Source organism: Hyla sarda, chromosome 1 (assembly GCF_029499605.1).
Source record: "Hyla sarda isolate aHylSar1 chromosome 1, aHylSar1.hap1, whole genome shotgun sequence".
In the NCBI taxonomy this organism is placed as follows: domain Eukaryota; kingdom Metazoa; phylum Chordata; class Amphibia; order Anura; family Hylidae; genus Hyla; species Hyla sarda.
Genome location: NC_079189.1, coordinates 544,674,779 through 544,702,215, shown reverse-complemented (window position 1 = coordinate 544,702,215; position 27,437 = coordinate 544,674,779). Strand labels below are relative to the sequence as shown.

The window sequence follows — 27,437 nt, the reverse complement described above, 5'->3', positions numbered from 1 at the left end:
TTTTATATATGTATGATATTTTTCGCCCTATAGGACGCACCGGCATATAAGACGCACCCAATTTTAAAGGACAAAATCTAGAAAAAAAAGATTCTGAACCCAACAGTGATCTTCAACCTGCGGACCTCCAGATGTTGCAAAACTACAACTCCCAGCATGCCCGGACCACCGTTGGCTGTCCGGGCATGCTGGGAGTTGTAGTTTTGCAACATCTGGAGGTCCGCAGGTTGAAGACCACTGGTATAGGAGGTAGTACTCACGTGTCCCCGCCGCTTCGGACCAGTCACTGCTGCCCTGGATGTCGCTCCATCGCTGTCGTCGCGTCCCTGACGCTCCGGACGTCTTCTTCCCCAGGATGCACGCTCTCCATCACCTATTGGATGACGGGACGGCGTGCGCGACGACGTGATGACGACAAAGGAGAGCGCCGCCACGCAGGGGATTCCGGCACCGAGCAGACCGAGGAGGCAGGTAAGGTCCCTCCCGGTGTCCTGTAAGCTGTTCGGGACGCCGCGATTTCCCTGCAGCGGTCCCGAACAGCCCGACTGAGCAGGGGGGTTAGTGTCACTTTGGCTTCAGACGCGGCGGTCAGCTTTGATCGCCGCGTCTGAAGGGTTAATACAGGGCATCACCGCGATAGGTAAATGTCCTGTATTAGCCGCGGGTCCCGGCCATTGATGGCCGCAGGGACCGACGCGATAGGTGTGTATTTGGGGAAGAAAAAGTGCATCTTATACGGCGAAAAATACGGTATATATTTTATATATTTACATTTTTATATTCTCTTCTTTTACATCTTATTGGCCCTTTAGCTATTTGTGGAGGGCCCTGCGTCACTTCCTCCCATATTAGCTTATTTTATGTGTATGTTATTTTTTCATTAATTAAATATCTATTTTATTCATTTTGTCTGGTTTGGTCTCATTCTTCATCACTCTATAACCCCCCCCATTCTCTTGTAGCTCACTCAAGGACTGTAACTTTGTTTTATTGCACAGCAATATACAGAGGTCGGGGAGGGAAGTATAATAATATTTTTTGTTTCTGTCATGTACATTGTTTGATGTTCCTACCTCAGCTATGCCAAGTGCCCAAGAGGCGGGTTTTGTAGACAACTCCCTCAGCCCATTTTCTCAGCTACAAATGACAGCTGTAGCATCCAATCAGGAGATAGCTAGAACTGTCATTCATAACTGAAAGGAAGGTCTCAAAACTGCTGAATGATTCCCTTTAAATGTACCCAATTGTTGGTACATTTCTTGGATGATAGATTAAACAACTTGGCTTTATGAACATGGCTTTGTATGGAGACAAAATTTGGCATCTATCAATACACTTCTATAAGACCCAGTGAACACGTGCTTGTTTTTAGTTTCATAAGGGGGTAATTTTTTTTTACTTCATACAATATGAATCCTGTTTGTAGTTGTTTCTAGGGGAGACTAATCAGGTAATAAGGTACCATGTGAGGCACCACACAGTGGTACAGGGAGTGCCTACAACCACTACGGACTTTATGTGTCTCTATAAAGCCAACTGGAAATGGCTCTATAAAGGTCTAAGGCTGCTAACAAAAGTATTTGGTTTAGAGGCTATGTACACTTGCATTCATCTTTTTAAAAATTCATACATTTTAGAAATAAAATGCATTTGCCGAATAATTTATACCAGATATTTTTTCTGCAAATAATGTTTTCTTTCCACAGTCATTTACGTCATCGGTTTCCCCAAATGAAAAAGGCAGACAAGTTCAGGCATTGCAGCCGTTCAGGGAGTGGCTGTTCTGTACTTTCACAACTCTGTTTCCTGTGATCGGGCAGGTGACTTTATGCCACTGACACATGGTGTGTAGCAATACAGTAAACTTTTACTAGTCTACAACAGTCATTTACAAGATTTTAAGATTTCTAGGGGTTTGTAATCGCCCCAATATGTAGATGAAAAATCAAGGTACTGTAACTGTTAAACACAATACAAACACTGAAAGTCAACAGGCCCTAAAGAACCAAGCTGCTAATCCAAACACACTATCTTTCACAAACTTCTTACTAGCATACGATTTACCAGTGGTTATCAATATCTTCCATTTCCTCAAGGATCATAATCAAATCCATATCTCTTTCTTTTCCTCATTCTCTATAAAAATATAATCCTTGTCAGATCTCAAAGGGGCTTTGGAATTTTGTGGGAAGCGCAGTCTGCAGCTCATTTATTGCATTACTCACTTATGTCACATAAAACTGGAGTTCATTTTCTTCACGTAAAGCTAGACTCATTCTGGTGTCAGAACCCATGAATTTATTCATTCTGTAGTTCTTTTGTACCTGGGATTTCGATTCACACATCAGCCTTTATTCACACAGGCATATTAAAGTTCCATATAACCGAAGGCAAAAAGAAAAAGACCAGTTCTTGTCTTTGCAAACGAAGAAACCTTTCCCATGGGTTATGCCAATTTCCCCCTATGCAGCCACATCAGATGAAATGGAGTATTACTAAGACAGAGTTTGCCCGAGAAGTAGCAGTTCTTACGGGTCTTCACTTTAACTCATAGAAACGTATCCCTAGCCTATGATATTTTTTCTAATAGGAAATTTGACAACCGATAAAGACAACCCAAATGTATACCCTCCTGCAAGAAGCTAGCAACATGCCTATGGGATTAAATCTTAAGCCTAGGTTCATTTTTGCACTGTCTATCGCAGAACAAAAAAACGAAAATAACAGTGTTGCCAGTTCCTACAGAAGCTAGACACCAATTGCGCTCAAGACACCACAATGACTTAAATGAGGTGCACTGGGTTTTTGTCTTGGCGTACAGCATTTCAATATAGAGCTGCATGCTTGTCCGAGTTTCTTGACAGAATCTGCAATGAAGGTGTTAAAAGATAACCTGCCATCATGCTGTCCCAACCATGAGGTATCAGGGTAGTCGCCAGTGGTTTCGCTGCCCCTTAATTGATAAATTTCAACCTATTTCCAAACAGGGAAAGATCCATCAATCAATGGTAGAGAAGCTAGTAGGGAAAGCCCCAGTGGCACGTGGTTCAGGCAACTTGGAAGTGACAACAGGTACACAAATGTTTTGCAATGACAATTCACACTATGTTTTAAAGACTCCCAATGTAAAGTTTCAACACAAGGCTACAAAGAATGCCATAGTATAAACACACAGTGTGATACTTCAGAAGAAAGCCCTTGGGAAGCTATGATGATATAACTTGTCCATCTATGGAGAGTAAACCTAGGTTATGGCAAAGGTCGTGCCTGTGCTTAATGCCATATGTTGGCACCTATCGGCTAATTTGTGTCAACATTTGAAGTTGTTGACGGTTGTCCAAAGTTCCAGGGAATGTACTACTACAATATGGAAGATCTCCTGATCCCAACTGGGAACATCTGCTAGACATGGTTCTACTCAACCATTTTTATTTTCATTAAAGTTCCTATCAGTTTAACAGCACAATGCACCATCTCCTCAAAAGGACCAAAAAACATGACCGTGTGGGAGATTCATCAATACCTGTGCAGGAAAAGTTGACCAGTTGCCCATAGCAACCAGACTGTTTTTCACTATTGAAAAAGCCTCTGGAAAAATAAAAGCAGCAATATGACTGTGGTTGCTATGGGCAACTGGTCAACTTTTCCTCTACACAGGTTTCCAAGATTTGCATCACATTGGAAATCAATCCTTTTTGGTGAATGCAACTAAAGCCAGGTTCACAATTGTCTAGTGATGACGCAGAGGCTCCAGATTAAAAGTCATTGATTGCATGCCACATTTTGTGGAATTTATATACTTATTTTTTCTCAATGAATAAATCATTATATGTAAACTGGTTTGGGTGTCTGTATTTTAAAGGGGTACTCCAACCCTAAGACATCTTATCCCCTATCCAAAGGATAGGGGAAAAGATATCTTACGGCTGGAGAACTCCTTTAAGGAACTCGTTTTAACTGCTGGGCTAATATGATACACAGTTTATAGGTCTGATGCTGGGTCTTAGTTGAACCTATGGGGCACTGTCAATTCTATTCCTAGGTGGATGCACCTAAAGAATTGCTTAGTGTATGTGTACAAAAGTAGCATAAGTTACAACACTGAAGTCAATGGTCTTATATGCTGAAATGGATTTCTAATAGAGATAGTTAAGGTTGACAATACTTCTTACAGATATTGGTCATTTTAATTACATAATTCTTCTACATTGACATGCTCAAGAAGAAAAAGAACAGACGGAGAACATATAGAAAGATACCAAGGGAAATATATTATTCAAGAAACTTCAAATTGTGCACTCCAATAGAGGAGCAATAGGTTCTTCACTACAAGGTCAAGAGTCCTGGTAAGGATCAGCGAGGAACACAGAAGAAGCAGCTGTATTCCCGCTACTGAGATGATTCACTGCAGGGTAATGAGCCAAGGGTGATGGCAGCCACAGAGAGCAGTCAGCCCTCTATCGCTCTTCTACAGATAACAAAATGTGCAGAAGGTGTTCAGCAATACATCACATTCCTCCTTGACACACAGAGATTATACAGGCTTGCAAATATGTAGGGAGTCATCTGGCCACAAAAAAAATGTGGTGTTTGAGCACATTGTAAGTACAGTAATTTACTGACTCCTATAATCCAAGATGTCAGCTGGTGTTTAAGATCCTACTGATCTAAACCCTCCTGTATCCCAAAAATGACTGAAATACATTTAATGCAACAAATGGCTTAAACGCCTGTCTTCCCTTGGCTTTGTTATGGACTGGGTCCGTAATGACATGGCTTATTTTGGGCCACTTCTCTGCTAAATGCATTTAGGTTTCTGATATTTACAGAGTTATTTTGGGAACATAGGTCAACTGCAGCATTACCTCTAGTACTATTATCAGTAAAATCTTGTAGAACCAGATCATGATAATACTGAAAATGTGACAAAGCTGCAAATTTGGAGAACATTCACTAGCCAAATTATAGCTCCATACAACCTCCGAGTTGTTTACACCCATAGTAGGGCTATGGGGGGCCATTCTGTACCTCCATATGTTTCAAATTCCATAGAGGGTTTTTTTTGTCAAGATTCTTGATGAACCATGCCAAAAAAATATACTCCATCAGATGCCATGTTATAGAGGTATTCTACTTTAGAAGCATTGCTTTTAGGGTAGAATATCTACATAAACTGGTGCCGTACTGAGCCTCCGGGAGTTAATGTGCCTCTGTACATTGTCTGTGCACCATACACTGTTTGCATAACACCTTATTTTATAAGGTGACAATTAGTCTGCCTATACTTTTATAGAGGTGTGCTGAGGACACATTGTTCCTATAAAATGATGTTTCCATCTCCTAGACCAGTGTGCCTCCAGCTGTTCAAAAACTACAACTCCCAGCAAACCCCAGCAAAAATCAGCAATTTGGGGTTTGTATTTTTTTTTGGAGTTGACGCCTTTTAAAGTGCAGTATCAGGAACATCCTAATTTAATCTAGTAGATTGGACAATTACGCATGCAGCAATACCAAATATGTTTATTATTATTTTTCTTTTTTTTACAGTGTTTCAGTTGAAAAATGGGAAAAGGGGGGTGATTTGAACTTTTCTTAGGAGGGGGGGGGGGGCTATTTTATTTATAAACCAAATTTTTGCCCCCCCCCCCCCCCCCCCAGGGGCCTTTCATTAGACAACATAAGATTGCTTACATAGATCAATTTAATTCCATTGCATTACATTGATCTATGTTTTTGGCGTTTGATTGCTAAGACTTGCCTAAGGCAGCCTTAAGCAACCATTGATCCATCGAGGCAAAGGAAGGACAGGTAAGTCCCTGTTCTTCCCTAGCAACCCATCTGCTGCCCACGATTACATTGCAGAGCTGCAGATGGGTCCCAGAAATGACTTGATCACTATTGATCACAGCATTTAACCATTTAAATGACGGTCATCTGAGCCAGCTCCAATGTCCGTCTTTACCAGCAGATGTTAAATGCTGATAGCAGCAGGGATCTGCCTGCTATGACGCAGGCCTGCGTCATATTCCCCTCACCCACCCCATGAAATACCGGTAGGTCATAGGTCAGGAAGGGGTTATTTCCGCTTATACATCCATTTCTATCTGTTAATGTCCATTTTTAAATATTTACCTTTAAAAGGTCACATGATCTTGCCTCACTTCCTATGTTTTTTTCTTTTCTGACCATGCTCAATTGCAATAATGGATTACAACAAATGGAAAAATTAACGGACCCAGACGGAGGTTACTTCTGCCACCATAGACTTCAATGTTAAATTTATAACAGACGTTATGATGTGCATTTTTTCTGACAGAAAAAAAAATTAGTGCATGACTGATGTTTTTTTATTGTCAAAATAACGGACATTGAGCTCAACTGATAGTAACTGATGTGATTGAGATTAAAAAGTTACCCATTAAAAGCAATGGGATCCTTACACTTCAGTTTAATTTCCTCAGATGCTTCAATGGATCTGAAGAATGGAAATAAAAGCTGTGATGTGAACCCAACAATAGCCAATGAACAAATATCGTTTGCCATCCGTTAGACTAGTTTCACATAAGAATTTGTTATCTGTTCAGGCATGATCAGTTTATCTAGTTTAACAAAAATCAGTTCATCATCCATTTAAAATATGATCTGTTCATTCTTTCTTCTGAGGGCCCATTTACATCACATTTTAGGTATATGGCAGCTGGCAGGAAAATTTGAAAACTGTCCGCCGCCGTAACCCTATCAGACCCATGCTGCACCCTATTCATTTCAATGAACCAAACAGAGTCAGCTAGTGACTCCAGTCGACTCATTTTTGGATTGTATGCAGTTTTGTTGCTGGAATGGTAACTGACGTTCTGGGTCTGTTTGGCTTTTCTTTTGCACCAGAATGGACCCATAACAGGGTCCTTCTGATGGACTGTTTACCGAAGCACAATGGCCATATGAACGAGCCCTTCGTAATCTGCAAATAAGCAACTGGAAACATATTATTGGACCAATCACCTAATACAGCACAGCAGCATAGGATGAAGCAATGGCCCTATTTCTCCATATATCTCCCTTGTTTACTAGACGACACTGTTTACATCCCTTGCAGATGGTGGTGTGCTAGTTCATGTATTATTTTTAGTTGCATCTTTGGGGACTAGGCTGCATGTTTATATCCATTGCATCTAAAATGAGGTCTGTGTACAAAGTGCCTCCTCCTAATGCAGTTGATACATAACTGATCAGAATAGTAACACGTAGTAAAATAATAACAAATATATTTTTTAATTTCGACAAAGTTGCAGTCACATTATTAGTGACCTCTTTGCTGTCCAGAATGATTTTATCTACACGTGGTAGCTTTCCCGGACCCTCACAAAATATTTAACGATGTCCCTAGATTCAGGCGAGGAGGGGTCAATCAATGGCTCATTCATCATCTGTGACGCACGTCACAGAAGAGGCAGAAAATGCTGAAGTTGCTGTTTCTCAGGCTGTAATTACAAGGGTGCTGATCATAGACACTTCCCTCACTACACTGTGATATCGCTTATTCTCATTTTCAAGCTTGTATTTGTTCTCATCACCTGTGAGCAAACAGCAATCACCATTTACTATGGCAGAGGGTGTAAGGCTTCACCCTTCACACTAGTGTTAAACTACCATTTCTACTGAATCAGGAATGCACAACTAATCCGTCACTCTATTATCTTAAATTGTAAATGACAGGGTTTTTTATTCATTGGGTGCAAAAAAAAAAAAAAAGAAGCCGAATACCAACAGACAGCCTTTACCAACACAAAAATACCATTATAACCAAAAGAAGTTGTAACGGTTAATCAGCAGTTACCTACATTTTCCTATGAGGAACAGAATAACACAAACAGTCATAAAAACAGAGTCTAAGGCTCAATTCACATTATGTTGTAGGGCAACACTGGAGGTATATGTTCGAAAACTAGCAAAATAGTATCGTGACATATACCGGACATGCCCAAGATGCGCCCATTCACTGCAGACCAAATATAGCCAACTAGAACTTCTGTCCTCCAGTTCAGCATTCAAGCACCAACATTACAGAAAACATCAATTTATTTAAAAAGGACCTGTGGTTAAATTCCCACAAAATTAGATTGCATTAATATTAAATACATACTTTAGGGTGTCTCGATAAAACACCTTTTTACAGTTTCATGATACGTCCTTTAGTTTCCAAGATATGAGGGTTATAGTTTGTCTGACAATTCAGGGAGTCAGATGGGTGTGAGCTTAGTTTTAATAGGAGTGATCAGGTGATGGGTGGGACTATATAGTCAGGAAGTGTGTATTAGGAATACACACCCCTTAACGTACAATAGTCACAGCCCCTGACTGTATAATTCCACCAATCACCTGATCCCAGTACTAATATTAAGGTTTGCCAACTGACTGGCTCCCTAAGTTGTCAGACAAACTTTAAACACTCATATCTCAGGAATGGGGCAATGGGTTAAGAAACTAAAATAAATGTGTGTGATCAGGACAGCTTGAGCCATTTATGGACAGTAAAATCAATATTTTGCGAAGGTTGGCCACATGTCCTCTTTAACCCCTTAACGACGCAGGACGTATATTTACGTCCTGCGCCGGCTCCCGCGATATGAAGCGGGATCGCGCCGCATCATATCGCGTCGGCGCTCATCAACGGCCGGGACCCGCGGCTAATACCACACATCGCCGATCGCGGCGATGTGCGGTATTAACCCTTTAGAAGCGGCGGTCAAAGCTGACCACCGCTTCTAAAGTGAAAGTGACCCGGCTGCTCAGTCGGGCTGTTTGGGACCGCCGCGGTGAAGTTGCGGCGTCCCGAACAGCTTGCACAACACCGGGAGGGCCCCTACCTGCCTCCTCGGTGTCCGATCGGCGAATGACTGCTCCGTGCCTGAGATCCAGGCAGGAGCAGTCAAGCAACGATAACACTGATTACAGGCGTGTTAATACACGCCTGTGATCAGGATGAGAGATCAGTGTGTGCAGTGTTATAGGTCCCTATGGGACCTATAACACTGCAAAAAAAAAAGTTTAAAAAAAAAGTGTTAATAAAGGTCATTTAACCCCTTCCCTAATAAAAGTTTGAATCACCCCCCTTTTCTCATAAAAAAATAAAACAATGTAAAAAAAATAAATAAATAAACATATGTGGTATCGCCGCGTGCGTAAATGTCCGAACTATAAAAATATATCATTAATTAAACCGCATGGTCAATGGCGTACTCGCAAAAAAATTCCATAGTCAAAAAAAGCGAATTTTTGGTCACTTTTTATATCATTAAAAATGAATAAAAAGTGATCAAAAAGTCCGATCAAAACAAAAATCATACCGATAAAAACTTCAGATCACGGTGCAAAAAATGATTCCTTGTATGTGGAAAAATAAAAGAGTTATAGGGGTCAGAAGATGACATTTTTAAACGTATAAATTTCCCTGCATGTAGTTATGATTTTTTCCAGAAGTGCGACAAAATCAAACCTATATAAGTAGGGTATCATTTTAACCGTATGGACCTACAGAATAATGATAAGGTGTAATTTTTACCGAAATATGCACTGAGTAGAAACGGAAGCCCCCAAAAGTTACAAAATGGCGTTTTTTCTTCGATTTTGTTGCACAATGATTTTTTTCCCGTTTCGCCGTGCATTTTTGGGTAAAATGACTAATGTCACTGCAAAGTAGAATTGGCGACGCAATTTTTAGGTGGAAAATTGAAAGGGTTATGATTTTTAAAAGGTAAGGAGGAAAAAACGAAAGTGCAAAAACTGAAAAACCCGGAGTCCTTAAGGGGTTAAGCACTATTTTCCAAAAGTGACAGTTTTGCTTAATTTTGGTTTACTGCTCCATAGGAGTTCTGTATTCAGTAAACGGCAGCCTGTATTTTGCAGACAGATTGCTACAGCAAATCTGAACTTCCCACAATCCTTAGCGTTCAACATCCCCTGTTTTAATAGTAGGGATTCTGATAACTTTGAGTTTGTGAAACTTATTTAAGTGACTCTCTTTCTTATAAATGTGAGAGCAACCTACACATATACACAACTAATATAAACATGTTAAGCAATATGATGAACACGGTTATTACGGCCATGACAGAGACATCAGGTTATCTGTCCACAGGCACACAGCACTGGAGGTTTTGCAGCACAGTAGGGAGGGCTTTTGACTGTAGGGTTTGGCTGTCCTCCCTGAGAAAACATATTGAACAGCTCAAGCTTCCATGTTGTGGAAGTCACTGAGAAAAACAATTCAGACAATGTTGCAAAACATAATAAAAGTACCCACAAGTCTATGCAGAATGAGCTAATGATGTACTCACCTCTCTGTTTTTTGCTCCCTGCTGTTTCCTCCCTGAGCTTGCAAAGCCAACATTCTGTAGAAACAAGCAAAGACAGTTGTGACGTTACTGTTAAGCATCTGCCACCAGCTTCACAATGCTACGGAAGGAGGAAAAACACTGATCTAAGAAGCCTTTCAACTTCCGTCTGAGGGTTAAGAGCACTGAGCTATCGGCTTTTCATATACTGACAAGGGAAGGGGGAAATGGAGAACTAAGACTTACAACAAATGCTTAAAGGCTGCTCTAAAAACCAAACCCTTGTTTTATAATAGGAGATAATAGGTTAGAATTTCCAGTACAGTACACATCTTGGCAGATCGACAAGATCGTCTAGTGAAAAGACACTACTAGTGAAAAAAGAGACTACTAAGAACTTTACACATTCTGTCATTCCACTTTTATGCCTTCAGAAAAAGTATGAATAAACTGAACACTGGACATTAGCAGTCCTCTTGTCAACGGGCTGTGTCACTAGGTGACTATGTCAGGCTGTGACACAACATATTGACAGGAAGTTACATTTTGATACATTGACATATTGACATATTGATACATTTCTAGGAGAAATCCACAAGAAATCTGCAGTGAACCTGTATTGTTAAGAGTCAGACAGTTCAGGTCAGCAACACATGGGCAAAAAACACAGTACCAAATCAGAAGACAAAGGGTAAAACAGGGACAAGCCAGAGACTAAGAACATAGAGGGCAGTGTAATACACAGTCAATACCAATACAGAGTACAGTGCTCCGACCTGTTCTGTATCCATTTGGCTTTTTTTCTCGACTGAACTTCTGTCCTTCTGACGGACTGTCTGAACAGAGCTCCATTTACTGAAGCACAGCAGCTGTGTAAATGAGCCCTTCGAGAGAGGCCAAGTACAAAATCAGAAGGCAGGAGTGAGGCCAGAGAACAACCTCGGGCAAAGGCTGAAAGTCGTTTAAATATCCTGTCTATGGTAAGTGGAAGCGCCGGCGAAGGGCTGATTTTATTGGCCTGCCTGATCACAACACTTTGCCACAGGTATGTGTTCAAGACAACAAGAGAAGCAGTGGCAGCGCTGAAGGAGGACCAGAAGTGGTGCTGGAGGCTGGAGAGATACATATGTGATGTCCCAGTACGGGATATGCTCCTGCAGTCCTGTCTAGTTGAGTACCTGTATGTCCTCAGGGCTCACCTGCAGTGTTCCCCCATAAGGTGTATAAGTTATATACTAAGGGTAAAGGACATTTGATATGGTCATATGATTGTTAGTCAAATGATAAAGGTTGTCCAAGTCCAGTCCAAACGTCTCAGAGCCAGTGTCCAGTACATCTGGAGGCATCAAGCCTAATTTGCAGCCACAGATCTGTAAGTCAAGTCATCTTTGTCTGCAGTCACTATCTTCAGTCAAGTCAGTTATAGTCAGCGTGGCCATGCTAGAGTCTGTCAAGTGATTGCAAGTCCCAGCAAGCTGCAAGGTCCCTCGTGTTACTGGTCACCTCTCTGGGAACCTTACTACCTTGTAAAGACTGTTATACCTGTTCAACTTCAGTAAAACTATCATTAACCTTAACCTGGCCTTGGACTATTATTCACCCCTGCCTAACCTAGGAGTAACGGGATTACCTTTGGGTGATTACATAGGCAAACTACACTGTGGCATCACGAACACTAAGGGGTTAATACCATCTACCCCTGGGCAACACCATCTGCCCCTACACCTCACATCGCACCCCTGTGGCTCACCACACATCTTAAAGGGGTATTCCAGGCAAAAACTTTTTTTTATACTTCAATTGGCTCCGGAAAGTTAAACAGATTTGTAAATTACTTCTATTAAAAAATCTTAATCCTTCCAATAGTTATTAGCTTCTGAAGTTTTATGTCTAACTGCCCAATGATGATGTCACGTCCTGGAAGCTATGCATGATGGGAGAATATCCCCATAGGAACTGCACCGCTCCCGGGACGCGAGTCATCAGAAAGCAGTTAGACAGAAAACAGCAACTCAACTTCAGAAGCTAATAACTATTGGAAGGATTATGATTTTTTCATAGAAGTAATTTACAAATCTTTTTAACTTTTCGCAGCCAATTGATATATAAAAAACAGTTTTGGCCTGGAATAAAAGTAGCCTATGTTTAGGGTACATGTCGGAATAACGCAAAAGCGGTATGCTTATTTATGCTGCCACATACTTGTGTTGGGTTCAATGAATACAACAAAGCCTACTAGTGACTATGTTCGGTCCATTTCCAGATGTATATTACAGTATACCATTCTGTAGGAATGCCAACCTTTACCCTGACTTTATAAATGTGAACATAGACTTGCATGCAAATTTGCGTAGATTTAACTCTATGTATTGCAAAGAGTGGATTCCTTGCTGAAAATCTGGGTTTTTTTCAAGCAGCAGATAAGATTTTCACGCTGATTTTTTTTCTGCTACATTGAGGATTGCATTAAAACTCCCAATTCGATTGCACTGTACTGTAAATTGCTGCAGATATCTCTCCGCAAATCCATCAAGCTTATGCCCCACCTTAGGGATTCTATGTACGCTACAATCCCAGCACAAGACGTAATGACATATGGGCTGGGGTACGGGTTTGTTTACTCTTTGTTATTTACCTTTGTTTAGCATATACATAGAACCCAGTTCATATAACGTTTGCCAAAAAAAAAAAAAATAGCAAAATAAAGTAAATAAAATACTGCACGGTTTTTACTAGGGAGTCCGATGTGTGACATATGTAACTGTATGTCATGCAGCCTTCAGTCAGCAAAATATGTCAGGAAATACTTACAACATATACCTCATATAGAAGGCAACAGCAAAGTGTGACCAGAGCCTTAGCTGTATCTCTAACCACTCCATAGAGGAAACAGAAGATATAGAAAGGCCTCACCTTAACCAGAATCCCCCTCCCTCTAAACAAAACAGAAAACCTCTTCCTGTTCTCAGTAAAATTGCATCTCTCAGCTCCAAAATATGATATTCTTTTTTACAAATTTTAGGACACAACTCAAAACTCCTAAAAAAAAAAAAAAAAAAAAAAAAAAAAAAATGATGGTGACACTTAAAGGGGTATTCCAGGAAAAAACTTTTTGATATATATCAACTGGTTCCAGAAAGTTAAACAGATTTGTAAATTACTTCTATTAAAAAATCTTAATCCTTTCAGTACTTATGAGCTTCTGAAGTTAAGGTTGTTCTTTTCTGTCTAAATCCTCTCTGATGACACCTGTCTCGGGAAACGCCCAGTTTAGAAGAGGTTTGCTATGGGGATTTGCTTCTAAACTGGGCGTTTCCCGAGACAGGTGTCATCAGAGAGGATTTAGACAGAAAAGAACAACCTTAAAGGAGTAGTCCAGTGGTGATTCAGTGGTGAGCAACTTATCCCCTATCCTAAGGATAGGGGATAAGTTGCAGATCGCGGGGGGTCCGACCCCTGGGGCCCCCCGCGATCTCCTGTACGGAGCCCCGACAGCCCGCTGGAAGGGGGCGTGTCGACCTCCGCACGAGGCGGCGTCCGACACGCCCCCTCAATACAACTCTATGGCAGAGCCGAAGCGCTGCCTTCGGCAATCTCCGGCTCTGCCATAGAGATGTATTGAGGGGGCGTGTCGGCCGCCGCCTCGTGCGGGGGTCGACACCCGCTATCTCGGCGGAGAGCCGGGGCCCCGTACAGAGAGATCGCAGGGGGCCCCAGCGGTCGGACCCCCCGCGATCTCAAACTTATCCCCTATCCTTAGGATAGGGGATAAGTTTTTCACCACTGGACTACCCCTTTAACTTCAGAAGCTCATAAGTACTGAAAGGATTACGATTTTTTAATAGAAGTAATTTACAAATCTGTTTAACTTTCTGGAGCCAGTTGATATATAAAAAATTTTTTCCCTGGAATACCCCTTTAATATGTCCAAATCGCATGAAGTCCAAGCAGTGTAGATCATTGCTGCTGTTTGTGGCGTCCTTGCACTAGTGCAGTGTTTCCCAACAAGCTGTTGCAAAACTACAACTCCCAGCATGCCCAGACAGCCAAAGGCTGTCTGTGCATGCTGGAAGTTGTAGTTTTGCAACAGCTGGAGGCTCACCGGTTGGGAAACACTTCACTAGTGAGCTACTTTGTGTACCTTGTGTCTGGGAGAGGAGTTAAGTAAAGCTATGAGGTTTCATTACAAATGGGGTCCCCAGACTATAATGGGGCACGGATATTTTGGTCCCCTTTACTAAGACCACAGGTGCGTGTGCAAACTCTGCACCCCTATACCTAATACCTACAGTGTAGTTTTTTTTTTAAGTTACCCCAAAACATGGAATAAGGGGCTTAAATGTTGCAACGGCTTAGAGTGAATATGGACTACTCTCTTACTTATGAAGGTTAAAGAGGTACTCCGGTGGAAAAAAATTTTTTAACTTTCTGGCACCAGTTCATTTAAAAAAAAAAAAAAATTATTCCCCCGGAGTACCCCTTTAAGCGGAGGATAGCAAAGCACAACACACAGGCTTCCTAATCTAGTAATAGTTTGCATTTGGTCATAAAAATTGCATTATGAAGTCTTAACTAATCGCCCGTAATGTTCTATTTATACGGAGGCAGTTATTGTATTTTTGTATAAATACTATTCCAGAGGAAATGATCTTTGAACATATTCAATGCAGAGCCGCAGAATATTAAATTTATTCCAAACAAATAGCCAATTAATGTATAATCAAGGGAGGCTTATTACTGTAGTCTCTATTAGCTATCCAAGTTGTGTGCAGAAAGAACATACCCCCAACGCTACGCTACACTGCCACTAGATTCTATTAGTACGGCTAATAAAATCCCATCATCACAGAAGGCTACGGCAGCCAGGATGCCACCGGCTGTGTAACAAATGCTTGTCCGACCTAGAGGCAGCGCTATTCTAAAACCACCAGTATATATGGCACTTTCCCCCCCATCATGTTTGGTTAGTATAAGCCCACACATCCACCAGTGGGATGCAAAACATTTGTATTTTTGTCATATGTTCTTTTTGTGGATTCTTTCTACCTGTGTTTTCCCACCTGTGGCTCTTGAGCTGTCAGGGCACTGCAATTCCCAGCATGCCTTGACAGCCTGCAACTGCTGTAGTTTCCCAACAAAAGGAGCACCCAAGTTGGAGAACTACAGACTATTAGACAGGAGTTGAAGGGGTACTCCACCCCTAGACATTTCATCTCCTATCCAAAGGACTCCCGCGATCTCGGCTGCAGCACCCCAGACATCCTATGCATGGAGTGAACTTCGCTATGTGCCGGATGACTGGCGATGCGGGATGGAGGCTCGTGACACCAAGCCCACTCAATGCAAGTCTATAGGAAGGGGCGTGACAGATCCCTCCCATAGACTTGGATTGAGTGGGCGTGGCCGTGACATCACGAGCGGGGCGTAGTCGTGGCATTACTAGCCTTCAGCGCTGCCAGGTGCAGCAGGGAGATGGCAGGTAAGACATCTTATCCCCTATCCTTTGGACAGGGGATAAGATGTCTAGATGAGGAGTACCCCTTTAAGTCCTGGGAAAAATAGTGTGGGAACTTACCCAAGATTTCCACTCAAAGGCTGGTCCTGCAAGACTCCTGCAATGTTCCTGCAGAATATAGGGTAGGTATTGAAGAGCGTGACTTATTCAACAGGCCAGGATCTAATCCAGTGCAGTACCTAGCTCCTGCACAAAGCCATAATATGGATATGTTAATAGAGCCTAAGTGAGGTTATAATGCGTATTTTCATATATATTTTTTTTTACAGGGAGTACAACTTAACAGGAGTTAGGTCGCTTTTGGCAGACTGCAGGGGCCTTGTTCAGGAGATAGTGGGGGATCCCAGCGGTCGGACCCTCGCGATCTATAACTTTTTCCCTATTCTTGGTATAGGGGATCAGTTATATTTCACTGCACTACTCCTTTAAGAACTTAATTTACAAGTGATCTTTTTTTATTATCTAGGGGGTAATGACTATTTGACAATACTACAAGGACAAATGAACATTGACTACCATGCTGAAGTATTTATGGATGACTGCTGTGAGGTGAGCAGTCAAAACGTATTAGCAAATCATTACCAATAAGGTACATATAAATGTCATATTATGGGTTTACTGTAAAAATAAAGAAGAATATAAAGATGTGTAAGTACACATGTGAGAGCACAAGGGATTACACATTAACCTATATTACTCTGCTAGGCAGGTCTATGAGAAACCCAAAAGGGACATATCCTACTGGATAAACATTCAATGTCATACTATTCCAGTATATTACACATAAGGAAAATGAAGGTTCGAACCTGGTTGAGCCACATTAGAGAATTACTGCTAGGCTGAGTTCACACTAGCTTTATATTGACACATTTTCACACTTGTATTACAGCCTTTAAGTACCGTTCCAACCATGGGTCTAATGACCCAAACTAACAGCTGTCATTTTGGGTCATCAGACATAGGATCGGGCTGGAACCTGTGGCCATAATACAGATGCAAAAATGCATCCATATTATGCGGGATTGCTGGTCAGAATTTGTAGCCAAAACAAGAGTTGAGTCCAAAGCACAGAAACAGGGGCAAATCTTTCCATAACGCTTATTCTCTGTTCTATTCCAGGTTGTTGTTAAAAATACGGACCAAAAAGTTTACTAAATACTGTTCACACTACTACATATGAATCCAGCAATGACCTAATGGTGTGATGAGACCGTGCCTCCATGTGACCATTATTCAATGCTTATAAGATTCCAGGTGTTGGGACAACACATTCATAGGCCAAGACAAATATTTATCTGTATGTAAAAGTGTTGGTGGGAAAGGGAAAAAAAACTGTTGGGGGATCATATTAAATTGACCACCAACAGGCAGTATGTAAGCAGAACAACAATGTGCACTTTCCATTTCCAAACAACATATGGCACCCAATAATGAGTCCAAAGGTCCAAAGCAATTCACTCTTTCCATCATGAGGGAACATTCTTATGACATAAGTCAAACACGTACAAACAAGATGATGGCTATATACTGTAACTCAGACAGGGATAGACAAATAGTTACCATGATAACCGCTGAACCCAACCTCCAGTCCAAGATAACCACTGGTCTGACTTTACTAAACTGATCAAGGTGTCGGTGATTTAGGTCTTTACATCCAGACATGTTTGGAGACAGGTGACCACTGCCAAAGTCTGGGGTCAACTAATAAATAATAAGGTGGAATCATCATGGAAGGAGAGGCCTCCAATGGGACACATTAGATAGAATGACTTCATATCTGAATGGAAAAATATGATGTCAGTTTGAAGGACCAGAACACCCTTCAGAAATAAAAAATTGTTGCATAGTCACAATGTTATGCCCTATAGTAGGAGAGTATTGCTTTTAGAGTAGAAGATCTCCGTAAAATTGATCCAACATATGGCTACACATTGGTTCTGTAGTAGAGAGCCCCATAGGGTATCTGTGCCCTTAGGTTTGCCATGTGCACAAAGCCTAATAGTAAATTCAGATTGGAGGCTGATATAATAATCATTACTTCCAGGGAAACAAAGCAGCCAGAAGTTTGGTTTGTTTATTTAACCAGATACACAGTTTTAGCATTGCAGGGATAGAGCTAAATTGATCATTTTGATTTAACTAGGTTTTTTTTTTTTTTTTTAACCCATGTTTAAATATTTGCAGTTTTTGGAGTTGCTTATGTTTTATAGTGTGCAGTTAGATTAGTAAAACACTTTATGTGGCAATATTCAGATATTTTATTTAACTTATGGGGGGGAAGCGAGACGAACGTTCCTTTCCCTCAAGCAAAATGTAAGTCAGCAAATACACAACACTTCATCTGATCTCCTGGAATCTGAAAATCCAATACACACATAGGAGTTAAAAAATAATCTGAATCTCTTGTAATGACGAATTTCTCTGCTGGGTAGAGTCAACAGGTGCTTCCTATAATATCTAAACCAAAAAAAAAATAGATTCTAGCAGATCTGTCTGATAAAAATTCAGATGAAAGTTTATAAGAGTGAAGATGGAAAATACATGAGAAAACTGTCGGAACATGATATCTGTCCTGACTCCATCACAACGATGACCAGAAGAGAATAGGCCAAGAGCAGTGTTAAAATATCCAAAATCCAACATGCCCGATATTTTTTTCCTCAACAATCGCCATTGTTTGAGACATGAAAAATGTATTTCCTTTTAACAGAAAACATGGCTTATAAAATCATGGCCAGTAAGTGAGGGTGGGCTAGCACCCGCATCCTGATAGGACAAGAGAGAAAACAGAGGAGTACTATCAGACAGGAGAAAGCACACAGGAGTGCTATCAGACAGGAGAGAGCACAGAGGAGTCCTAACAGACAGGAGAGAGCACAGAGGAGTCCTATCAGACAGGAGAGAGCACAGAAGAGTGCTATCAGACAGGAGAGAGCACAGGGTAGTGCTAGCAGAGAGGAGAGAACACAGGAGTGCATTCAGACAGGTGAACTATCAGACACCAGAGAGCACAGAGGAGTCCTATCAGACAGGAGAGAGCACAGAGGAGTCCTAACAGACAGGAGAGAGCACAGAGGAGTCCTATCAGACAGGAGAGAGCACAGAGGAGTCCTATCAGACAGGAGAGAGCACAAATGAGTGCTATTAGACAGTAGAGAGCACAGAAGAGTGCTATTAGACAGGAGAGCACAGAAGAGTGCTATCAGACAGGAGAGAGCACAGAGGAGTGCTATCAGACAGGAGAGAGCACAGAGGAGTCCTATCAGACAGGAGAGAGCACAGAGGAGTGCTATCAGACAGGAGAGAGCACAGAGGAGTGATAGCCCACCCTCACTTACTGGGCTTTGTCCATGCCTGTGCTTCAGCTTTGATAAAGCTATGATGTTATAAGCCATGATTTCTATAAAAAGGAAATAACATTTTCTTGTAAAAGTATATTAGAAAAGTTAATGTTTTGCCAAGATGTACAACATATAAAAGTTTCTGACAGTGCCTCTTTAAACAACTTCAAATGATGCTAAATTATAACTATAGGGAGTATGCACATGTATAAGGTTGCATTTTTTAAGCCAAAGTCAGGAGTGGAGCCAAAAAGAAGGACAAAGTATTAAGAAAGGACTATTAATCAAATGTTTGGTATCCAATTCAGTGTTTAACAGTGCTACATCTTAAAAAACAACCTAGACATATGATTCCAGCCTAAGATTAGAAGTATAACCTAACACTAGCTACATCCATGAATGAAGAATGAAGGCCTAAGCCTGCAATGCAGTAACAGCCTTCAGAGACAAATTGGTTATGAAATTACAGTTATCTCTGTGTCCTTCTGCTATTTCCTGCGATTTCTATTAGCTCTATCTTATTTGCTCTGTACTTTCCAATATAATTACCAGCCAGAGTGGTTTCTGCTAGACTGTCCTCTGCGGGAGGATTTAACATGACATAAGTTTCTCAGCCCCCAATGTGCTGCTTTCTTTCATTAGTCCTTATTGTGTCATTGCCCTCCAGGGTAAAGAGGCCATCGCCTGCTCTCAGCAGATGTGACAAAATGCTCAGGGTAAAGGCTGAGAGGGTGAAATTGTGAGTGACAGCAATGTAGTTTAGACCAAAAAGGTATTTAATTTCTCAGATTGTTCCATTTATTTTGTAGGCCAGTAAAAGTAAAATTTTCTGTGTAACTAGTCACTTATCTACTCGTATCGTATCTACTCTAAATATATCTTCATAGCGGAAGTTACAGCTCTGTTCTTGTTACATAGTACCAAAGTCAGCAGTAAAACTATAAAAACAAAGCATAAAATTCAGGCTGCCTGAATTCACCATCAGGGGGAGCTTAAAAGCTTACTATTTTAAAACTGAATTTAAGGAAGGCATTTTATGCTGGGAGGAGGCCACAAGTGGGTAGAATATTAGCATTAATTATACCTGCCTGACAAGAAGATGGCAAATCACAAAGTGGCATGTACAGTAGGTAAGATAATCGTAATATAGATTTGGGTCTACGTACACTGCATATGTCTGTACGTCTGTCTGTATGTGACAGATAAGATTTAGATCTATAAATCATGCTTAAAGTGTCACTGTCAAAGGGACATGTCAAAAGTTTTGATCAATGGGGGTCTCAGTGTATAGACCCCCACCTATCAGGAGAATGAGTGATAAGAAGAGCAAAAAGTTACCTGGTTGTTCTAACCATTTGGGGTCTAAGCACTGAGACTCTGACCGATGAAAAGATTTGACACTCTTTGTGATATATGTAAAAAGAAAAAGATCCAGGAGCACAAAATTAGGGGTTTCCATCCCTGGGCATAGCGTGAATAGATGTAAGTATATAAAAACTGGCCTCTGGTCAAGTTAAATGAATCACTATAAACAATCAGATCAGTCAGCGAGCTATCAAAATGTCAGACATATATTTACTGCACAGCAGATGACTTCGCTCATGAACATACTTTCAGAAATAAAGTGATAAGGCCAAGTTGGCCGACTGTCAAGCACTGACAACCCAAGAACTGGCTCTTACATATAATACACACATGAAGTTTTAATAATTTATATTTTACTGCAACAATTGAAAAACACAAAGGTAATAATATATTCTCTATGTATTCACATTCACAACCAACGTTTCACGTTAAGAGTAACTCTGATCAAACTCCAGTAGCAGGATCTCTGTTTACATCTCCTGACACATTCGTAGACAGAGACTTGCCCAAGAATACAGTGACCAGGATACGGATTTGCCTTTAGTCTGATGCATGTCAATAGGAGTCCAGGAAAATCTGTATCCTGATCGCTGGAGTCTTTGGCTACAAACAATTGCCAGGAGATGTAAACAGATAACCTGCGGCCAAGGCCTCCAGCTTTATAGAAAATCAGCCCAAAATTTCTATTGATATGCACCAAGTTCTGAAGTTTTTTTATTGGCTTAATTGGGAATCTATTGGCTTAAAAGGGAAGCTGTTTATGTGTATTTTTTACTCAAAAATTTAAGGATAACTTGTCATTTATTTATTAAAAAATATCTGCTTATTCTGGGCCATGTAGTCATATAGGAAGAACTGTAAGTCATTGAGTAGGGCCACCCACATGACTACTTAGCCCTGAATGAGTAAAGATTTACAAGAATAAAAGTTTCCATAACACTATATATCAATGTGCTTAGCTGCTCTTGCTCTATAACATGATGCCTGCAGAATTTACGTTAAATGGAAAAGGTTAAAGTTTCTTTAAGTGTACTCAAGTCATGTATTGATTTAAGAAAGAAAAGTACGTGCCTTATATATTTTTATTTTAGTATTTGGGGGCTCGTCATTGTAGGACATCAATATTATTTTTGGTCAATGGGTTATGTCATATAACCCAGATTCCCTATAAAGGACACAGCCAAGCCTCCTGTACACAGAAGAGTGTTCTTCTTCCTATTATTCTGAATACATTATCCTGTTCTGCTCATGAATATGAGGAGTCCTTAGTCAGGCGCTGACTTGATCACAGCTCGCAGAATATTCACAGACTTTTCTCTCTTACAGAACGGCTGTGAACTCCCAATGAACCCGAGCCTCGAATACAGCTAGTTATCTCTTATTCTACACACATCTTTATAGTTGTCTTCCACGGCTTTAAAAAAAATGAATAGTCATATGACATTGAGAATACATTTTTGGGATTCTTCTTCAACTAAGGGTTCTTTTACGCAGGCAGACAGCTGCTCACTACAACCACCAATTGACTATGCGCAAGTTGATGGGTGCTTATTGAAAGGACCCATACCAATCCCAGGCTCATACACTGGCTGATCCCCATACCTTTTAAACAGGACAATATACTGGTCCATTCGGCCAAGAATCACCCTGGGTAAAGGAGCCTTAACTTTTACTCATCTGATGAAGGACAACCAAAAATGTTAGGCACCAGTAAATGTCACCTCTGCCCCCCGTATCTAGATTGTATCAATTGCTCAAGAGGCATGTCTCCTTATATCAATCCCTCTTTATCAATGGGAAGCGTCCTAAGAAATTTGATAATAAGTTCATACCTTGGCTCCTCTTATATATATCTATTATTGACATGTACTGGGTTACTCTGAGTCCTTAAACTATACCTTTCTTATATTCTGCCTTGGGGAGGGAGGGTTGGTGTGGATGAGTGTGTACATTCTTTTCGGTTGTGGGCACTGTTATTGGGATACTGTGACGTTTATCAATGCGCTGCTCCTGATCTACTGTGTAGGTTGCATGCCCAGTCAAGAACAATCAGATTCTGTATTTGATTTCTATGGTTGTTTTATTTTCTATCGTACTTTTTACATTAAAATTGGCAAAAATAATATATATATATGTGGCCATACACCCTAAATAGCCCCCAACCAAGCCAAGTGTGCTCTCAATAGGACGTGCGGTATATACTGCTAGACTCCGCTGGTGGCAGCTTATCTCTGGATTGGGGATGAGATCAGAGAGGCTGAATTTTTATCCAATATTTTGTTACCTTTAAGATAAGTTGTGCCAGAAATGATCCCCATATCTTTTTCTCTAGAAAGAGCACATCTGAGATAAAAGGGAATTCTAGTAGGGGAAGTAGCAAGCTGAAAAGACAATGGGCAGCTTGAGGCAAAATGTTCAATATTCCCAGGAAAAACTGCCTGTATTATTGACTGGTTAAAATGTAATGTGACTATATATAGTATAAAAACATTTTTAATTCCTGGCCATAGCATATTAATATACCGACTCAACAGAACCTGATGTGCTCTATTATAAATCAACAACTGGCATGGCTCCTTTAAGAGAAGAAGTTATAACCGTGGTGTGAACAGAACCTAGGCAATCTTCATCTGCTCCTAAACCACCAGCACCTTAAAACTGTTCTCATTCATTGTGGTGAGAAAAGCTCAATAAACACAGGGTCAAGACTGTATTACAGGGTGGGAACTGGATGACAGGGTGGGAGGTTTTGAGGGTAAAAAAAAAAAACTCATACACCGTGCAGGACATACCGCATAGCTCAAAAAATAAATAAAAGGAACACCAAAATAACATATCCTAGATCTGAATGAATGAACTAATCGTATGAAATACTTTCGTCTTTACATAGTTGAATGTGTTGACAACAAAATCACACAAAAATTATCAATGGAGATCAAATTTATCAACCCATGGAGGTCTGGATATGGAGTCACACTCAAAATCAAAGTGGAAAACCACACTACAGGCTGATCCAACTTTGATGTAATGTCCTTAAAAAAAGTCAAAATTAAGCTCACTAGTGTGTGTGGCCTCCTCGTGCCCGTATGACCTCCCTACAATGCCTGGGCATGCTCCTGATGAGGTGGTGGATAGTCTGTGGTGTTGGTGACATGATGTCCCAGATGTGCTCAATCGGATTCAGGTCTGGGGAACGAGCGAGCCAGTCAATAGCATCAATGCCTTCCTCTTGCAGGAACTGCTGACGCACTCCAGCCGCATGAGGTTTACCATTGTCTTGCATTAGGAGGAACCCAGGGCAAACTGCACCAGCATATGGTCTCACAAGGGGTCAGAGGATCTCATCTCGGTACCTAATGGCAGTCATACTAACTCTGGCAAGCACATGGAGGGCTGTGTGGCCCCCCAAAGAAATGCCTCCCCACACCATTACTGACCCACAACCAAACTGGTCATGGTGGAGGATGTTGAAGGCAGCAGAACGTTCTCCACGGCATCTCCAGACTCTGTCAACTGTCACATGTGCTCAGTGTGAACCTGCTTTCATCTGTGAAGAGCACAGTGCGGCAGTGGCGAATTTGCCAATCTTGGTGTTCTCTGGAAAATGCCAAACGTCCTGCATGGTGTTGGGCTGTAAGCACAACCCCCCACCTGTGGACGTTGGGCCCTCATACCACCCTCATGGAGTCTTTTCCTGACTGTTTGAGTGGACACATGCACATTTGTGGCCTACTGAAGGTCATTTTGCAGGGCTCTTGCAGTGCTCCTCCGGCTCCTCCTTGCACAAAGGTGGAGGTAGCAGTCCTGCTGCTGGGTTGTTGCCCTCCTACGGCCTCCTCCACGTCTCCTGATATACTGGCCTGTCTCCTAGTAGCGCCTCCATGCTCTGGATACTACGCTGACAGACACAGAAAACCTTCTTGCCACAGATTGCATTGATGTGCCATCCTGGATGAGCTGCACTACCTGAGCCACTTGTGTGGGTTGTAGACTCAGTTTCATGCTACCACTAGAGTGAAAGCACCGCCAGCATTCCAAAGTGACCAAAACATCCACCAGAAAGCATGGGAACTGATAAGTAGTCTGTGGTCACCACCTGCAGAACCACTCCTTTATTGGGGGTGTCTTGCTAATTGCCTATAATTTCCACCTGCTGTCTGTTCCATTTGCACAACAGCATGTGAAATTGATTGTCAATCAGTGTTGGACAGACTGGACAGTGTGATTTCATAGAAGTGTGATTGACATGGAGTTACATTGTGTTCTTTCAGTGTTCCCTTTATTTTTTTGAGCAGTGTAGTAAAGAAATCAGACGACAGAAAGCCTGATGTAATTGGTGCTACTCGCAGAGAACATGCCAAGAGATGTTTGGCTGTAACCTACACATGCGTGCCTGCAGCTAGTATCATATCTGGAAAAATGAAAGCAGCCCTACAGCAACAGCACTACAGGAAAGGGGGGACTGCGCACATGTAAAAAGCAAAGACAAAAAACTGACTGATTATATATTATGAAACAAATATAAGCATACATAGTTTCCTAGAAGATTATTGGAACTACGTGAAATAAGGTTTTAGCTGTGTTTTTTTTCCCTTAAAGTGGTAGCAGTGCATTTTTGCGCCATTACATTACTGCCAAGTGAAATCCTGACCTACAACTACACAATCTTTGTTACATGTAACCTTAGTTCACGCTTGTTGTATATCCTGGCCTACATCTACACAATCTTTGTTACATGTAACCTTAGTTCACGCTTGTTGTATATCCTGGCCTACAACTACACAATCTTTGTTACATGTAGCCTTAGTTCACGCTTGTTGTATATCCTGGCCTACATCTACACAATCTTTGTTACATGTAGCCTTAGTTCACACTTGTTGTATATCCTGGCTACATCTACATAATCTTTGTTACATGTAGCCTTAGTTCACACTTGTTGTATATCCTGGCCTACATCTACACAATCTTTGTTACATGTAGCCTTAGTTCACACTTGTTGTATATCCTGGCCTACATCTACACAATCTTTGTTACATGTAGCCTTAGTTCACACTTGTTGTATATCCTGGCCTACATCTACACAATCTTTGTTACATGTAGCCTTAGTTCACGCTTGTTGTATATCCTGGCCTACATCTACACAATCTTTGTTACATGTAGCCTTAGTTCACGCTTGTTGTATATCCTGGCCTACATCTACACAATCTTTGTTACATGTAACCTTAGTTCACGCTTGTTGTATATCTTGGCCTACATCTACACAATCTTTGTTACATGTAGCCTTAGTTCACGCTTGTTGTATATCCTGGCCTACATCTACACAATCTTTGTTACATGTAGCCTTAGTTCACGCTTGTTGTATATTCTGGCCTACATCTACACAATCTTTGTTACATGTAGCCTTAGTTCACGCTTGTTGTATATTCTGGCCTACATCTACACAATCTTTGTTACATGTAGCCTTAGTTCACGCTTGTTGTATATCCTGGCCTACATCTACACAATCTTTGTTACATGTAGCCTTAGTTCACGCTTGTTGTATATCCTGGCCTACATCTACACAATCTTTGTTACATGTAGCCTTAGTTCTCCCTTGTTGTATATTACTGTCAGACAGCTATATTAGTAACATATCTGGAGGGAAAAAAATGGTAATTTAACGAAGATCTCTGGCAAAAAATAACTTATAAGTAGCTGATCTTGGGGGAAGGGGTCAGGGTCTGCCCTCTGGGGACCGAACCCACCCCCCCCCCCCCCCACAGCGCGATCAACGGGATGGGACCCGGCGCTCAGTGAGGAGCGTGTGTCGTCTGCCAACATGCACTCCATTCATTCCTATGGGAGTGCCGAAAAGACCACAGTACAGTTCTTGGGCATCATCAGTGCTCTCATAAAAATTAATGGAACGCGTGCCCTCTATAGGCAGATGACATGTCCTCACAGAGCACCGGGGTTTCGTCCCGGTGATGGCGGAGGGGCCCTGCGATCAGCTACTTATCCGTCTGAGTACTCCTTTAAGACAAGCCATTAAAGGGGCATATTTGTGCGTGTATGTGTGTGCATATATATATATATATATATATATATATATATATATATATATACATATATAAAAAACACAACACCCCAGCCAAATATAAGGAGAATTTATCAAAGCAGGTAGTGGTGTTTTTTTGCTTATCTCTGTCGCATAAATTGTCGCAAATGCGCTAAAGCAAATTATCCTGCGACTTTTTCACAGAACCCAAGCAAAAGCAAAAATCTTGTTGAACACTACGTAGGGAAGTTTGCCCGATGTCACTTTGCAGTGGGATTGAATTTATCATAGCAACTGTCGCCTAAAAAGTTGCATCGTCCATAAAAATACCGCACAAGAACACAAACTTTTTCCTTGCTTTCTGACTGCTCTTACCTAAGCATTTCCTGCTTCCAGACTCATGCAGGAGAGGCCAAGCCGCGCAGCACAGGAGCAGCCAACCCTGACAGCACTGGGAGGAGGTGGTGACTTAACCCCACCTATGGCTGGACGCCGTTAATAAATGGCACAACCGTCTTCGGGGGTGTATGAAGAGAGCTCAGGAACTGGCTGATGCCAGACTGATACTGGCTGATGCCAGACATCCCCGATCTGTGTGATGTCCAGCATTAACACTTTAGACGCCATAATCAACTTTGATCACGGCATCTAAAATGCCTAAAACATATGCCCGTAGCTAAGTGGAGCTGATAGGGACACCTGTGGCAAAACCCGCAGGGTCCCTATCAGCCGAGGGGGCGAGTGAAGTTTCCCTACCTGCCTCCGGCTCGTCCCATCGGTGCTCCAATAATGCTGCAGCCTTAGCAGGCTGTAGTAATGGAGCGCCGATAACACTGATCAGTGCT

The 27,437-nt window shown here is 41.4% G+C and overlaps 1 protein-coding gene across 7 annotated transcripts in view; it reads right to left on the bottom strand.

Annotated features, from left to right (window-relative positions):
- Nucleotides 1–27,437, bottom strand: part of ERBIN (erbb2 interacting protein) — a 247,483-nt gene that overhangs the window by 144,484 nt on the left and 75,562 nt on the right. For all 7 annotated transcript variants that reach the window (XM_056541548.1, XM_056541546.1, XM_056541547.1 and 4 more), the window contains one exon: nt 10,338–10,391. The gene's annotated coding sequence lies outside the window, so the exon portion shown is untranslated. The remainder of the gene's footprint in view (nt 1–10,337; nt 10,392–27,437) is intronic.